Below are 17,446 nucleotides of genomic sequence, written 5' to 3'. Positions count from 1 at the left end.
GGGAGGGAAATCCCTTGCAGTCATCGGAGCAAAGGCTTGGAACAACCTCCCTTTGTCTCTGCGTCAAAGTACAACGGAACTCAGCTTTAGAAAAGCTCTAAAAACCTGGATCTACCATTTGTCAGAATCAGGGTACAAAGCACTGCTATGATCTTCTCTATGTCCAACTACTCACCATCATTACCTCACAGCATTACTTGACAACTAGGAGTCGAAGCGCCAAGATACTCCTTGGCACTATATGAGAACCCATTCACATTCACATTCACATTCACAGGTGGTGACAATCGCCTCCCTGGCAGACCGCTGCACAAAGTAAGTGTCTTTGCCTGATAGGTCTAATGTGCTCCTAATGAACAATAAATCACATTTGATATAAAGTGTAAGGCCAACCACTTCTCACATCCCCTTGGAGGCCAGCTCAGCAGCTCTCTGCAAAACACTCGGTGAGTGCTTATGAGCGTGTCTCTCCCTTACTCAAAAGTCCACCCATTCATTAAAAGTACCATATCTAACATCAAACAAACAAAAAACATTAAATGTCCTGCTTTTAAAGTGAAACTACTTTTCTAACTACCACATGGGCCTTCAGTTTGCTAGGTTTTCCAGTTATATCATCCAAGACTATATCAAATACTGACCTATAAGGTTTTGAATCAGTTTTCTAAAGTGTTTTATAAAATGTACAAAACGTATCACTGATCTACCATCAGTTACAGAAAAATAGCACGTTCGAAGTATGATTGATTTCTTCATGTTCTGATTTCCTGTTTGTCTCACCACTCACATCTATCTCTCTTTACCCTACCAAAGGCACAACAAAGGCTCAGACCAGGAGCGGTGTAGTCCCTAATTGGACGTTCGATGTTGTCCCGTCTCTAATACATTTAAGATCACTCATAAAAATAAGGCTGTGACATTCTCAATAAGAATGATGGACACAGGTCGAAATTTCATAGTTTATGGAAAGTATGATAGGGAAGATCACATACGAAAGACCATTAGAAAAGTTAGCATTAAGGCATACAAGCAGAACAACCAAGTTGAAACACACAAAAAAGGTTAAATGTCCTGCTTCTAAAGTCGAAACAAACTACCTTTCTAACTACCACTTGTGTCTTCAGTTTGTTAGGTTTTCCAGTTAAAAAAACAAAACAAAAAGAGAGTGCAGTAATCTACAGACATATCACAAATTGAAGCATAGTCACTTGAATCCAGCATGCAGAAAAAAATGTTAACCAAGAAAAAGGAGTGCTGATAACAATTATACTCTGGTGTTATGATCATATTCAACATTTACATTTCAATTTTTTCATAGGCATAAATGTAAACAACTTACATTTGGAATCATTTCCCCACTTTTTGCATTAAATTTCCCAAGACATGCCATTTAAACCTGAAGTCTGTGCCCCTTTTGGAATGAAAAACAAGAAGAGGCAACACGCATTGCTTGCGCTGAGGATAGAAGATGCCAAACATTGTGTATTGTTGCACTACAAACCTGCAGCTTACTTTCCACTCAAAAGAGGAAGGGTACAAAGGAGTTAATCCCGAAGATGAAGAGTGTGCACTTTGCTCTAAATCTGCCTCCCACTTCCTAAATACTTTCCCTCAAAAATGAAAAAACTAATCTGTTCAGAGCACCAAAATCGTGTAGGGTTAACACTTGAGTTCAGTTCCTGTTACAACAAATGTTTCCAAAGTCCCAAGCACAGCCCGGTGTCAATGTCGAAAACACAAAAAAGTCATTTGATTAGGAATCTTTTCACATTGCGAATTGGGCAACAAACACATATGAGCCTGTGCTGTAAAATTCAAACCCAGGTGAGCACATGCACACAAAAGGGGGTGGTGATGGACGGAGCATCTGAATCAATCAAACACTCACACCCAGTCAAAAGATCTGGGTTTAATCCATCACTGTTCTTTAGCCCACTCTGCCACCCCAGTTCAGACATGGCTATATGCAAATCAGTCTGACCCTGTGCCTCATGGGAACAGTCCAGCCCGAACTGTCAAGCCATGTCTTCCCTGGACCGGAAACAAGCTTCCGAGGACCGGTTTCTGGCATTTCAGCCGTCTTCAGCCCAGCTTGCTTGAATCCAGTGGCAAAGTGAGCAAGGGACTCAAGTCTGAGCATACCCTGCCTCACTTATGGCGGCCAAAATGGGTACAAAAGGGGGTGGTGATGGACAGAGCATCTGAATCAATCAAACAATCCCACCCAGTCAAAAGATCTGGGTTTAATCCATCACTGTTCTTTAGCCCACTCTGCCACCCCAGTTCAGACATGGCTATATGCAAATCAGTCTGACCCTAAGCCTCATGGGAACAGTCCAGCCTGAACTGCCAAGCCATGTCTTCCCTGGACCGGAAACAAGCTTCCAAGGACCGGTTTCTGGCATTCCAGCCGTCTTCAGCCCGGCTTGCTTGAATCCAGTGGCAAAGTGAGCAAGGGACTCACGTCTGAGCATACCCTGCCACACTTATGGCGGCCAAAAGCGGTACAAAAGGGGGTGGTAATGGACGGAGCATCTGAATCAATCAAACACTCACACCCAGTCAAAAGATCTGGGTTTAATCCATCACTGTTCTTTAGCCCACTCTGCCACCCCAGTTCAGACATGCTTTATGCAAATCAGTCTGACCCTGTGCCTCATGGGAATAGTCCAGCCCGAACTGTCAAGCCATGTCTGCCCTGGACCGGAAACAAGCTTCCGAGGACCGGTTTCTGGCATTCCAGCCGTCTTCAGCCCAACTTGCTTGAATCCAGTGGCAAAGTGCGCATGGGACTCACGTCTGAGCATACCCTGCCACACTTATGGTGGCCACAAGCGGTACAAAAGGGGGTGGTGATGGACGGAGCATCTGAATCAATCAAATACTCACACCCAGTCAAAAGATCTGGGTTTAATCCATCACTGTTTTTTAGCCCACTCTGCCACCCCAGTTCATACACGGCTATATGCAAATCAGTCTGACCCTGTGCCTCATGGGAACAGTCCGGCCCGAACTGCCAAGCCATGTCTTCCCTGGACCGGAAACAAGCTTCCGAGGTCCGGTTTCTGGCATTCCAGTCGTCTTCAGCCCGGCTTGCTTGAATCCAGTGGAAAAGTGAGCAAGGGAAGCACAGTTGAACCCCACAAAGCATATACAACAGGTCACTAAGTGACTGAGCAAGCGCTGTCTACAGTTAAAAAAACTGAATTACCAATCCAAATAAATTGTAATACACTTAGTATTAAAAAAACTAAAAATTTGAAAAACCTTTGTAATTCACTGAAAAGACAAATGGTAAAGAGAAGTTATAGTTAGACTCAGATTTCACACGCACAAATCCATAGAAATTCTGCAGTTATAGTTACCTGAGCTAACTAAAAATTACGGCTCTGCAATACACTGCTTAAGACCTCACATATTACATCTCTCATGCCTTGCCATTGCTATCCTGGCTGATGAGTGGTAATACCCCGAAACAGGTCCTAGGATGCATGTTCCCGGTCCGGGGAGGACCTGGCCTGGTAGGTTGGACAGGACTGTTCCAATAGGGAGCAGGGTTACGGCTGATTTGCATATGGCTGGGTCCTAACTGGAATGGCGTGGTGAGCAAACAAACTATGGATTTAGGCCCGAGTCTCTGTACTAGGGATGAATGTTTTGTTTTGTCCAGCATTTCAACCACCATTTGTTCTTTTTGCACTTGTTGCCCAGACATGGATACCATGCTCACTATGCCACTGGAGTCAAGCTATCCTGGCTGAAGAGAGGTGATACCCCAAAACGGGTCCTATGATGCTATTTTACAGTCAGGGGAGGGCCTGGCCTGGCCGTTCAGATTGGACTGTTTCCATGGGGCAGTGTCAAGACTGATTTGTATATGGATGGGTCCAACCTCGAATGGCGTGGTGAGCAAAACAACAATGGATTTAGGACCAGATCTCTATCTGGGCGTGAGTGTTTGACATTGTTCAACATTGCATCCATGATTTGCTATTTTTGCACTTGTAGCCCTAAGTGGGACAGGTATGCCCAGATCTTGGTCCTATGTTCACCTTGCTGGTCAAACTATCCTGGCTGATGAGGAATAACACCCGAGAACTAGTCCTCGGATGCTTCTTTCCTGTCTGGGGAGGAGCTGGCCTGGCAGTTCAGGCTGGACTGTTCAAGTGTGGTCAAGGACTGATTTGCATATGGTGCTGTCCATACTGGAATGGCGTGGTGAGCAAAAAAAATGATGGAGTTAGGCCCAGATATCTGTACTGGGGTTGAGTGTTTGACATTATTCAGCATTTCGTCCATTGTTTGTTATTTTTTGCAAATATTACTTACTGGTATAGGTATATATAGTTAGGACCTAGCTACCATAGGAAATCCGCAATATTCTATTGGGAATAACTTTGGCGCCGGTTGAGGAATTTGCGTATAATTTTCAAAAATTTAGGCCAGCTCCGCTCCGCTCCTTCCCTGGAAGTTTCAGGGGGATTCGTCATGCGGGGGCCAAGAAAAAAGGAGGGTACCAAAAAGTGTTTTCCCCATGTTAATTTCCATAGGGCGAATATACAAGGCTACAGCCTGAACCGCTGAACGGAATTGCACCAAACTTTGCTAAATTGTAGGGGTTGGTACACAGAAATGCCTTGTCTATATTTGGTGAAAATTGCTCCAGTGGTTTTTATGAAAATTAGGTTCAAAAACACATATATATCTATATGCGCTTCCATTTTTTTTTTTTATTGGGAAAAATGGTACATATAAGGACAAATCCATAAGTTAATACATACAAGATAAAAAGCATAAGTCATACAATTGATATATTTACAAACATTTTTTCAGTTAAACTTAATAGCAGGAGGGAAATAATTTACAAGAGGGAAAACAATTTCGGGTACTTAAAAGAGGGTGCCTTTTAACGACTTCTATAAGCTCTCCAGTTTGTTACAGGAGCCCACAGGCGCGCGCCCTTCAGACGCTCCCTTTTGCCTCTATATTCATAGAGGCATGATTCACATCTGGTAGGATGGGGGATTCAAATCCTTCCATGCGGAGGAGATTCAAATTCGAAGTACCGCGACAGATAAAAACACTAGATCTCTTTCGTCTTCCCTCAGACCCAGCTTGGAATCTATACCAAAGAGCATTAAGGTAGGGGATAGGTCGATGGAATGACCTAGCAGCCACTCCAGAAATTTCATTATCTCATTTTTAACAATAGCTAACCGTTTACAAGAAGAAAACATATGTATGATGTCAGCCTGATTTTTGTTACATCTGGGACAGTTATCATTTTCACTTATACCCCAGGCATATATCTTCGCTGGTGTGTGATATAAATTAAAAATGGTCTTATAATGTTGCGCGCGAAGATTTGATGCCCGGAATATCTTTTTATTTAAAGAGACAGCAAAATCTAAATCGACATCGGGATCTCCCAGTTTTAAAGCCCAATTCGACTCAACCTTCTCAATATCATCCTGAATTCGCTCCAATATACAATTGTATATAATCTTGATCTTCCTACAGCCTCTGTTTAATATCTTAATCATAGGGAAGTCTGTTGTCACTGAAATCCGTGGCTTTACTGACCTAATCGTACGGGTGACTTGGCCGTATATTAGCCAATAATTGGCTGGAATGCCGAATCTTTCCTGCAATATTTCAAACCCCAGGATTTCGCCTCCTTCCAAAATATCTCCCAAAGATTTAATTCCCATCCTTTTCCAAATCAGCAAGTTACTATCGTTTTTTAGATGGGGAAAGAGAGACGAATTATACAGATGTACATAGGAGTTTACTTTCGGGATATAAAAAATGTTCATGGTGGCTTTCCATGCCTGCCATGCCCCATACAGTGTCTTCAATATCGTTTTTTTATAGAAGCTTCGCTCTAATTCACACTGAAATAGGTCTGTCACCTTATCACCCAATAACATCTTGTAAATCTGAGGAGAAGGTTGCTCATCTACAGACCCAGATACTGTTTCAGGTAAGGGTAAAGGTTCGGAATGAAATAGGGTGGTCATTTGAGATAAAAGACAGGCCCCGTGGTATAATCTTAAGTTCTGAAGTGCCATCCTGCCCCTTTCTCTAGGTAGTGACATTAAGTTTGTAGAGTGCCTTACCCTTCCGTATTGCCAAACAAATCTCATAAACATGGATTCAAGATGTTTCATAACCTTGTCATCTATTAATAGTGGAATGGCGCGGAATAGATACAGTACTCTAGGGAACATCAACATTTTTACTGCATTCACCCTACCTACTAGCGAGAGATGTAATACATCAATTCTTTTCAATTCCCTCCCGATATTCTTAATAAGCGCAAATAGTTCTCATTAACAAATGTTCCCACATTAGCATTAATTTTGACCCCTAAATACATGGCAGAATCGACAAATCTATAATCAGTTTTGATAATATTTTGGGTGCAAATGACTTGTGTTTTTGATTCATTTAGTAGGTATCCTGACTCCTCCCCAAACAATTTTGCCATCTGAATCAATACGGGGAGGGTTTGTTTCGGATTGTTTGTTATAACCGCAAGGTCATCAGCATAAGCCAGTATTTTATTTGACGAACCATTGCAGATTACTGGAGTTATCTCTGGGCTGTCAAGGATACCCTGGATGAGGGGGTCAATATACAAAGCGAATAGAATAGGGGAACAGGGACACCCCTGACGGGTCCCCCTCTTTATATGAATCACCCCTGATTTCTCGCTCATGGCAGTCACCCTAGCTACCGGCTCTACATACATAGATTTAAGGGCTCCTATTATATTGGAACCAAATCCCCTAGCCGCTAAGATGGCCCAGAGAAAGCTCCAATCCACACGATCAAAAGCCTTCTCTGAGTCAAGCAGGATCATGGCCATCTCCCCTTGACAGTTTGTGCAGTTCTGCTTCCTTTTTCAATTTTGTATTATGTGTTGCAGCTACTGTGGGCTTTGAGCTTATGAAAATTTCATTGTACTATAAGCCACCGCCTTTCTCCACCTTGTTTGCCTGCTACTCTATCCTCTTCCTCTCCAATGTATTGTCTTCTCCTTTCCTACGACTTGGTACAGGCTTGTGCCCAGTTAATTGTGGCTTGTTCCACTTTCTAAAATCGTATATGCTCACCAAATTTTCAAAATAAAAATCTCCTTGTCCGGCTGGACGTTGGAGAGAAGATACATAGTCTTTATTATAAGTCTGTGTCTGTTATTATATGTTATATTTGTCAAAAGCTTAGGACCTTTGTTAGTTCTAAAAACATCTCCCCTCTCGCAGCAGCCTGGGCATCAAACAATTATATTGCCCTACATGTGTGGTTAGTTGTACCCCGGCCGGGGACAAACCCATGCTGCCACGGGGATACGAGACTACCAATGACCCTGCCCAACCTCTTTGCCAGAATTTTTGAGTACAGCTTTGTATCAGAATTGATAAATGATATGGGGCGATAGGATCCTGCCATTTCAACTGGTTTCCCCTTTTTATGAAAAAATTGCAATGTTTGTCTCTTTCCAAGAGCCAGGTGTTAATCCCGAACACATGACCCCGTTAAACAGATCCACCAAGAGCGGGGTAATTTCAGCTTCTATAGTTTTGTATACTTCGAGGGGAATCCCACCGGGACCTGATGCCTTCCCCAAAGCTATTTCCCTCAATGCTGATGTTACCTATGCTTGTGTAATTTCCTCGTCAAGTTCTTTTTTAGCTGACTCCTCTAATAAGGGACCACGATCTTGTAGTCCTTCCCTAGGTTTTTTACTAGGTTCTTCCTGCTCATAAAGCTGCTGATAGAATTTTTCGAATACTCTTAAAATATCCTTACTTTCTGTAAACCTGACCTCATCCTCTTCGATACAGACAATGGTATTCCTCGCTTTTTCCTGCCTTATCCTGAGAGCTAGCGCTCTCCCTGCCTGCTACCCAGTCTCATATCTTTTGACCCTATTCGACTGGTATTCTCCTATGGCTTTTATAGTTACCTCTTTCTGGAGTGCAGCTTTAATTACCAGTAGCGCTTCCTGACTTACAGCAATATTTGTCCCTATTGCTATATCTTTCATATGTTGCTTTTCTGCTTTTACTAATTCAGTGATTAAAGCCTCGATCTTACTCCTATCTTCACTCCTCAATCTTGTTGAACAACTGATGGTTTCGCCCCTCAGCGCCGCCTTAAAGGCTTCCCAAACGATATTTCTAGAGGTGCTATACCTGTTAGCTGCAATAAATTGTGTCACCCATTTTTTCAGATGATCTGTGAATCTAATGTCACTGAGTAGCTTTTTCTCGAAGGACCAGGAATTAATTTTTCTTTTCCTCTGACCTAAATTGTACGTTAAAACTAGGGGATTATGGTCAGAGACCACTTTAGGAAGTTTAGTGATGTCTACTTTGGGTAATTTGGAGGATGAGATTAAGAAATAATCCAGCTTTGTATATCTTTGTGCTGGATACTAAAAATATATAAATCCATAATCCAAAGGATATTTTGACCCCCAAACATCATGCATCCCATGGTAACCTAATAATGATTGAATAGATTGAAAAACCTTGGGTTTGCGGCCCACATAGGGTGCAGAACCGGCCCAGTCCGCCGAAATATTAAGATCCCCAGCTATTTTCAGCGGGGTAGACCACCCCACTAGTTCAGTTTCTAGGAAATCAAATATTTCGGGCTCATCCTGATTTGAACCATACGTTACATATAGCGTAAAGCCCAGATCTAATTCAGCAACTGCCCATCTCCCATTACTATCTGCTTTCACATTTTTTACTTTACAAAGGGAGCCACGAATTAATATAGCTACACCCCGAATTGTGGACGTCTGTGTAGAACAAACAGCTAATTCAAAGCCACTCATACAAAGTTGGTTACGTTTTGACCATGGAAGATGGGTCTCTTGTATACAGACGATATCTAATCTTTCATGCCTTATTAAACATGCCAGTCTCTGCCTCTTCCTCCAATCGTTCAAGCCTCCCGCATTAATAGTGCATATTCTAATGCTTGTCATTTACTTGTATTTGTATCACAACACTTAAATCCTTTACCATGTAATTGTCCTTCTGATCAGATCTTTGTCCTGAATTGTACCACTTCCCTTTTTCTCCCTGTTTCCATCCATTCACCCCCCAAGCCCAACCCTCGTGCCACCCTCCTCCCCTTTTGCCTTCAACACCCAGACCCCCCCTACCCACCCCCCCTGCTCTCCCCTCTTCGTGAGGCACACAGACCTTGTCTGTTTTGGGGATGGAATGCAGTGATTACAGTGAGGACGCTTATCATTGAATACAATTATCTACCCAAATTGTGGAGCCCAAAGCAAATCTACTCAACTCTTAAACCATTGACAATTGAAGAGATCCAAAATAAGAAGAAAAGAAATAACACAGAATATCAAGAATATCCAGAATTTCGCAAACATATGCTGCTGCCGCTAAATTCAACTAGCAACTGCCATATATATCAGACATTAGCAATGAATAGTCACAATGAGTCCAAATATTCGTGCACCTTAATCTCTGAGGAGAAAAATAGAGTCTTGCCCTGATTTATAATCTTCAACTGTGCAGGGTTTAGCAGAAAGGCCTGCAAGTTCTTATCCTGACAGGGCTTTATCATCCCTCTCAACCGCCATCGCCTCCCTACCGTAGTGTGGCAGAAATCTGACCTAACAAAGAATGATATTCCTTCAACATTTCTTTTCGCGGTTGGTTTTGCCAGGTCTGATATAGCTTGCCGTAGGATAAAGTTTCCAATATAGATCAGTACTGCTCTTGGGTAGGCCCCCTCCTTAGTATTCCCTTTCAGGGTAAAATGGATACGGTTGACTCTTTGAACTTCAGTGGACTAATTCCATCCATTAAGCTCGGGGAATGCCTGTGTGAAAAGCTTGATTATATATGCTTTAATGTCAGACCCTTCATTTCTCTCCGCAATTTCCAACACGCGAAGGTTGTTCCTACGAAGTCTATTTTCCATTTCTTCCAAATTGGACTGGATATTGGTCATCTGAACATCATATGAGCCAACTTTAGAGACCGCAGCTGCCACCTCAGTCTCAGTAGATTCTAGCACTTACGGGTACGCGTATTGGGGAGCGCTCCCGGTGCGCCACGGAAGTGCGCGAGCGCAAAGCTGATTGGCTCTCGGGTGTCTGTCAACATTCTAAACAGTCTGGAGAGTCCGCCATCTTGTGTCTTGGTAGAATCGAGACACAAAAGGTGAAAAATAAAAAGGGGGAAATGATTATAAGGGGGCAGGGTAGACACCCCCTGACCCCCTAGGTTTTTTGTTGAAATTTTCACGGGGTAAGCGCTGGGTGCGTTCCCATGTACGCTTACAGGTACTCGTACCCTGAGCGCACCACTGGGAAAACCAGAAACAAAAATATTTTTGGGCCTGGGGGGTCCTTGTGGAACCCCCTGAGTGGGCCTAGGGGGTCAGGGGGCTTCTACCCTGCCCCCTTTGCGTGTTTTGCACCTTTGTTTCACTGCTTTCTTGTGCCTTGGTTCTACTTAGCATGCCTTTCACAGGAAAGCAGCATGCTCATTGGCTGTCAATACTTCTAACCAGGAAGTGTTGGCATTCATCTTGTGCTAGGTAGACCAAAGCACAAAAGAAGCAGAAAAACACATACGTGTAGAATGCAAAAAGGGGGCAGGGTAGTAAGAACCTGACCCCCTAGGGCTGCTCAGGTGGTCTTACAAGGATATTAACATATTTAAACGTTATCCACTAATAAAATTAGCATTTAAAAAAACTGGCGAATTCACTGAAAAAAACATAGGTTTCAGGCCTTATATAGTTAGGAATTAGCATTAAAAAAACCTTGCAAATTCACAGAAAAAAACTATAGGTTTCAGGCCTTATATAACTAGGAATTAGCATATAAAAAACCTTTGAAATTCACTGAAAAAATCATAGGTTTCAGTCCTTATATAGTTAGGAATTAGCATTTAAAAAACCATTGAAATTGCTCCTATATAGTTAGTTGTACTAACTATATTTCGCGCACCCGCAATCCACTGCTGATGATGTCACATATTAGATCATTCATGACATGGTCAGTGACACCACTGATGACATCTCAAATGACATCACTGATGACATCATCCACGTGACAATTACATACACCTTTTCATACACTAGTATAATCTTTCATCACTCTTTGTAAAATACAGAGTATCATATTTGAATCCATTGTCACAGCAATACAAGTATCTAAAAACCCACTCAGTGATTCATAGATGTATGCACACATCTAATCCCTTACCTCATACATGCTGTCAATGAACAATACAACACTATCAAAAATACTTATACACCTATATCGACATTACACACCAGCACACATCCTATTCACATATGAAGTCATCCTACTCACTTATGCAAACAATGGATCATACTTACATATTTACTTAGCTACACACTTATACAAACACCGCTTCATCTATTCATTTAGATATTAAGTCATACTTAGTGAATTATAAAATCAGTATTACAAGCATACAGTCACTCACCCAATCATTGAGTCTTATGTATACTTACTTATATACAACAATTGACACATACATTGCCTTTTACTTTTATAGTTTGTTGGACATGTACCATTGAGAAATATATTTGCTCATCACCACACCCATAAAGAGATTCACTCACCCAAACAACTGTTAGAACATGTAGTTTTAACTTCATATATCTACTGAATCAACTATTCACACATCTTTGGACAGTCACAGCCCCCCCACGAACCACACACACTTTCACTCTCCCATACAAATACTCAGTTAACTAATCAATAACTAATATAGACTTTCACATAGCTAGTAACCAACTGTAGAACCAGTTTACACAACAACTGACAAAGTGATACATATATTCACACAGTTTAGTCACTATCCACTATATTTAGTGAAATATAATAAATTGGTCAAGAAAACAGTCAATTACACTGCTACTAAATCCTCCATCCAAATATTTATTTATATATATCCACTCATTCTTCAATGCAAATTGCTATATATATAGTGCATATTTAAATACCAAAGCAAACCATATTCACTGGATGAAGTCATCAGTGATGACAGCAGTGTTGTCATTTGAGATGTCATCAGTGATGTCACTGACCATGTCATGAATGATCTAATATGTGACATCATCAGCAGTGGATTGCGGGTGCGCGAAATATACTTAGTACAACTAACTATATAGGAGCAATTTCAATGGTTTTTTAAATGCTAATTCCTAACTATATAAGGCCTGAAACCTATGGTTTTTTCAGTGAATTTCAATATTTATATATATATATTTATATTATTATATTTATATATATATTGACGAAGCCTTGAGCGAAACGCGTTTGTCGGGGGCGCTGGGGGGTTTGGAAATAAAATAAACTACAAGATCACGACATCGGAGTGCTGGCCATTTTTCTTTCCTGATATCGATTCTTGGGAACGTGTGACTAAATATATATATATATATATATATATATATATATGTATATATATATATATATATATATATATATATATATATATATATATATATATATATATGAATAATCCCAGTGTGCTGAAAGCACCACGAGCACTCGGTAGTAGAGATGCCCAGATTTCTGTTTATTTCTCAGTCAACGTTACACGTTTCGACACCAAAGTGTGTCTTGTTCACACGTTACCCAAACACAACATTTTTGCTTTTTTAAGTAAACACAGAGGTGCGAGAGTGTCATTAACAGAGAAGACGTACAACTGTATTAACTCGTCGAATGCATACTGTTGAACAGATCCGCCATTTTAAGCTAGTGACTTCATAAGTACATTCGCTAGTATTTCAGCATGTTATGTATTCCCCTTAGTGTTGTGTCTTGCGTAAAACCCATGTTTATGGTTATCAATCTAACACATATAAAAGAGGATATAAACTACGATATACATAAAGTAATGACCAGTAGTGTGAATGTATGTCATATATAATTGTACATACACCGGCAGGTTTCTATTATGTTCTAAGGTCTAGTGCCTATATCTTGATATATCTGTATATGTTTGATACCTTATATATTTCATTCGGACTAGTGCCTATGATATCCATAACATGACTTATGGAGCATTGAGTTCTATTTGTTGTCAGTATGCATCCATCACAGTTTAGATATTGCACATTCTCTGATTAGTCGCACCTTTGTATATACATGTTATTGCAAAGAGGGTCTAAAAGAGGAAAGATTTAACACGTTTTAAACCCAGACAATGTTTAGTTCAAAACAGTGAAAAAATGAAAAAAATGTGAATAAAAGTGAATTTCTTATCTCTATCAAGTGCAGTGATATCCTATTGCGTCGAAGAAAAGGGTAGGGAAGATGTGCAGTGCATACGAAAAAGTGATTTCTCCCTTCCTTTTCTCCTGGAAAAGACGATAAAATATGCATTAAAAAATTATACAAGAATTATATAGACATTCATTACAGAAGCAATTCAGTACAGTTTGATCATTCTAAACAGGATCTGATTAATCTTCATAAAGATGCGTTGCTAGTTCCTCATCAAGATTGTGGCCCCCAGGGAATCTACTTTCTAACTCCATAATCCATTTGGATTCTTTCTTTCTGAGTGCTAAAGTATGATTACCCCCTTTTTTGCCCACGTTTACTTGTTCCACTGCAAAGTATCTTAACAAGGAGGACTTAGATTGATGATGTTCATGGAAGTGTCTTGCAACTGGGTATCGTACAGCTACGTTAGTTATGGCTCTTAGATGTTCTTGTATGCGTTTTTTGGCCATACAAATTGTGCTGCCTACATATTTCATTTTGCACGGGCATTCAAGAACGTAAATGACAAAACTTGTGTTACATGTGAGAAATTGTTTGATTTTGTGTGTTGTTCTTTGCCCCGGGACATTAACTTCTTTTACCATGTAGCTTGATTTACAGGCCACAAAGTGTCCGCATGGATAGAATCCTTTCAGGCCCTGTATGTGTTGTTTTTTAGTGTCAGAGATGTCACTTTTAACCAAGATGTCTCTTAGATTGCGGCCCCTTCTTTAGGTGATTAAGGGTCTTGCAGTAAGCTCAGATCCTATTATATTATCTGACTGGAGAATATTCCAGTTGTCTACTAGAATTTTGTCCGATCTTGTCTGATCTTTGGTGAAAAGTAGTTATAATCCTTGTTGGTGTGGTATCGCTTTCTTTGTCTATTTTGGGGGTGAGTGTTTCAACTCTCTCTACATCTGCAACTTTGTCCACAGCTTTTCTCAACACCCATTCTGGATAGCCTCTATCTCGAAATCTAGACAGCATGCATTCTTGTTCCTTTGCAAACCCCTCTTTGTTGCTGCAATTTCTCTTGGCTCTAAGTAATTCCCCATATGGGATGCTCCATTTTAGTGAGTCAGGGTGTGCACTTAAAGCGTGTAGTAGGCTGTTGCCAGCCGTATCTTTCCTGTGTAATCTGGAGATGAGTTTCCCTTCCAATGCTTCTATCCCTGTATCTAGAAATTCAACATGATGTCTGCTCATAGTGTGGGTGAGGTGTATATTGTATGCGTTCAGGTTGAGTTTTTCAATAAAGCTGGTTGCATCCTCTTCTGTGCTACACCACACTATGAACAGATCATCAATGTATCTTATCCATGTTTTTACCTTGGTAAATTCATCCTTCAACATTGCATCATTTCTCAATTCCTCTTCCCATTTCCCAACAAACAGGTTCGCGAAACTAGGCGCGAAGGCCGAGCCCATAGCCGCGCCACGGGTCTGTTTATAAATAGTTCCATCAAACATAAAAATATTGTTTTTAAGACATAGTTTCATCATACATATCAACATTGCAGTATGCTCACGGACACCTATTTCTCTCTTTTTAAGGAAGTGGTAGCTAGCTTCCATCCCCTGTGTGTGGTCTATGATAGTATAGAGGGCGTTCACATCCATAGTGATGAGCAAGTCACCCTCTGACCATACGATGTTCTCTAGCAGTTTAAGGAAATCGGTAGTGTCCCTAGTGTATGAAGGTAATTGGCAGACATGTTCTCTTAGAAAGTGATCAATATATTTCGAAAGATTCTCGTTTACACTGCCTATGGAAGAGATAATGGGTCTCCCTGGAGGTACTCTTGAGTTCTTATGGACCTTTGGAAGAAGGTAAAAGATGGGGAGTTTTGGAAAGTCTTTTTTAAGGTAACAGAACTCGTGCCAGGAAAGTAATCCCTCATTGTGCCATTCTGTCAGTTGTTCCCATGTATCAAGGATACTTTTGTTGCATTCATCCATACTACTAGTGCAATAAAAGATGCCCCCCTCAAGTTGAGATAGAGCTTCCTTTATGTAAAGTTCTCTCCCCCACAAAACAATATTTCCTCCCTTGTCCGAAGGTCTAAGTACAACATTTTTATCGTCTGCCAAGGAGAAGATAAAATCCATCTCTCCCTTGGTCAGATTAATGTCTCCTTTTCTCCATTTGGGACAAGTATGTTTGAGTCTAGTAAGTTCTCTAGTTACTACCTCGTGAAAGGTATCGATTGCATCGTGGGGAAGTGTGGGATAGAACACTGACTTAGGTCTAAAGGGGATGGTGGCAGCCCTGTCTGTTCTTGTTTCTCTTACTCCTATAACTTCAGTATTAGGTTCAGTATCAGAGACTATACCTCCTAGAGAATACACGGTTTGTAGGATCTCAGTGTCACCTACTGTGAGTTTAGGTATGTTTGCACTTGCTTCTACATTAGTTCCTGCTTTCTTATTGACAAGTGAGTGCCATTTGGTCAATTTCAATTTCCTAATGAATTTAAAAATATCCACTCTTGTGTCCGCATAGTCAAACAATTCAGTAGGACAAAATGTAAGACCCAAGCATAATGTTTGTTTTTCTTTGAAAGTCAATGTTCGGGAAGATAGGTTTATTATTGTTTTATTTACCATTGCTTCATCCATCTTTATTTCCTTTTTCTGTAACCCCCACGTTTGGTTCCCACTGGTTTTTTGTTGTTTTTTTCTTCTCCTCTGGTGGAGCTTGAGTCGTCTCTGTTTCGATCTCCCCTGCCTCTTGCTCTTCCCCTTGGCCGTCTTCGTGTTGGATTCTGTTTGGGTCCAGTTTGTTGTCCCAAGTCTGCGTCTTATTTTCTGCGTGTTCTCAAGACCCGGAACTCCTGTAAAAAATTTGCCGGTTTTTTAGTAATGTCGACCACAGATATTGTACTTGAGGACTGTTGGGAAGTATCAGTTTCTGAACCACTTGTTGGAATTGTTTTGGTCACTTTCCAAGTGGATTTGGTTCACAGTGCTTGGGGTGGTCTCATGTTGGTTGTAAAGATAGTCATATTTTGGGCTATACGTCAGATCCGCCCACTCTCATAATCTCCGCAATCCCGGTGTAATTTCCTTTGCTTGCGGTATTTAATATCATCTTCGTGTTTTTTAAGTCTGTTTTTAAGTTCTTCTTTGAATTTTTTGATGATATCTTGTTCGTTACTCTTCAAAAATTCATCTTCCAATTCTTTTATTTGTTGTAGGATTACGTCTCGATCCTCCCATGCATATTTGATTAATATGCTCAACATGTTTTTGGAGCTCATGGCGGAATTTTGCGCCCAGTCTTCCAGCATTTGTGGGTTCAATGATTCGTGGGATGGTGTTATGTAGATTCTCAGACCTCTTGGCACCATTTCTTTCTCCACGTAATCTTGTAATGATGTTGCCTCCCACCATTTAGCACTTTCCTGTTTCTTCAGTCTTTCATATTTGCGTAACTGTTCATTCAGGGGATCATTTACTGTTTTGTTTTGTGTTGTTGTTTTAGAGTTTCCTTTACCAGGTGCTCTGACGAACAGTGACACTGCCTCACGTCTTCTTTCCCCTTCTTCATCCATAGTATAATATTAGAACTCCACCTGTAGATGTTGTTTGATGGCTGTACTGACTGTTTCAACCACTGTTTACTTAGCGTTGGGTTGTACTGAGAGAAATGCGCGATACGCTGTATCGCATCGATGGTATTATGCACAGTATTGGTTTTCGATTACGCTATCCCTACTACCCTAGTTATGGTAAGTGGTTCCCGATGCCATCAAGGTAACACTTCAGGGAGGTGTGCAAGAATTACGGACCTATAAAGTATTTGCGTTTGCACTGTAAGTCTTAAAGTATTGTGTAAATGTCTGTTTTGCTCTCGCCCGCTCCACAGCAGCACACTTCCCGTATATATATATTAATTTCAACAAGAATTGCTCCAGCAAATAAGGCCGCACTCCGTCAAGGTAAAGAAACATTCCTTTATTATGCAAATCTTGTTGAAATATGATGCACAGTGCGCTTCAAGCTGTGGAGGCGACGCACCCCCCGCCCTACTAAACATGGGACCTCTCGAGGGGTAATGACTCCTCGAACGCAGTGCCAAGGTTGGCTTTAAATTAATCATGCAGAGTTCCCTTCAGAGGCTCAATACAGGCT

General features: G+C 41.0%; 1 pseudogene; it reads right to left on the bottom strand.

The window, feature by feature from the left end:
• Positions 1–15,933: 15,933 nt before the first annotated feature.
• On the bottom strand, positions 15,934–16,866 carry LOC147731367 (uncharacterized; annotated as a pseudogene).
• Positions 16,867–17,446: the final 580 nt, after the last annotated feature.

This window comes from Lissotriton vulgaris, chromosome 2_1 (assembly GCF_964263255.1).
Source record: "Lissotriton vulgaris chromosome 2_1, aLisVul1.2, whole genome shotgun sequence".
Taxonomy (NCBI): domain Eukaryota; kingdom Metazoa; phylum Chordata; class Amphibia; order Caudata; family Salamandridae; genus Lissotriton; species Lissotriton vulgaris.
Note: the sequence above shows the minus strand (reverse complement) of the source record. Positions and strands in the feature narration are given on the sequence as shown.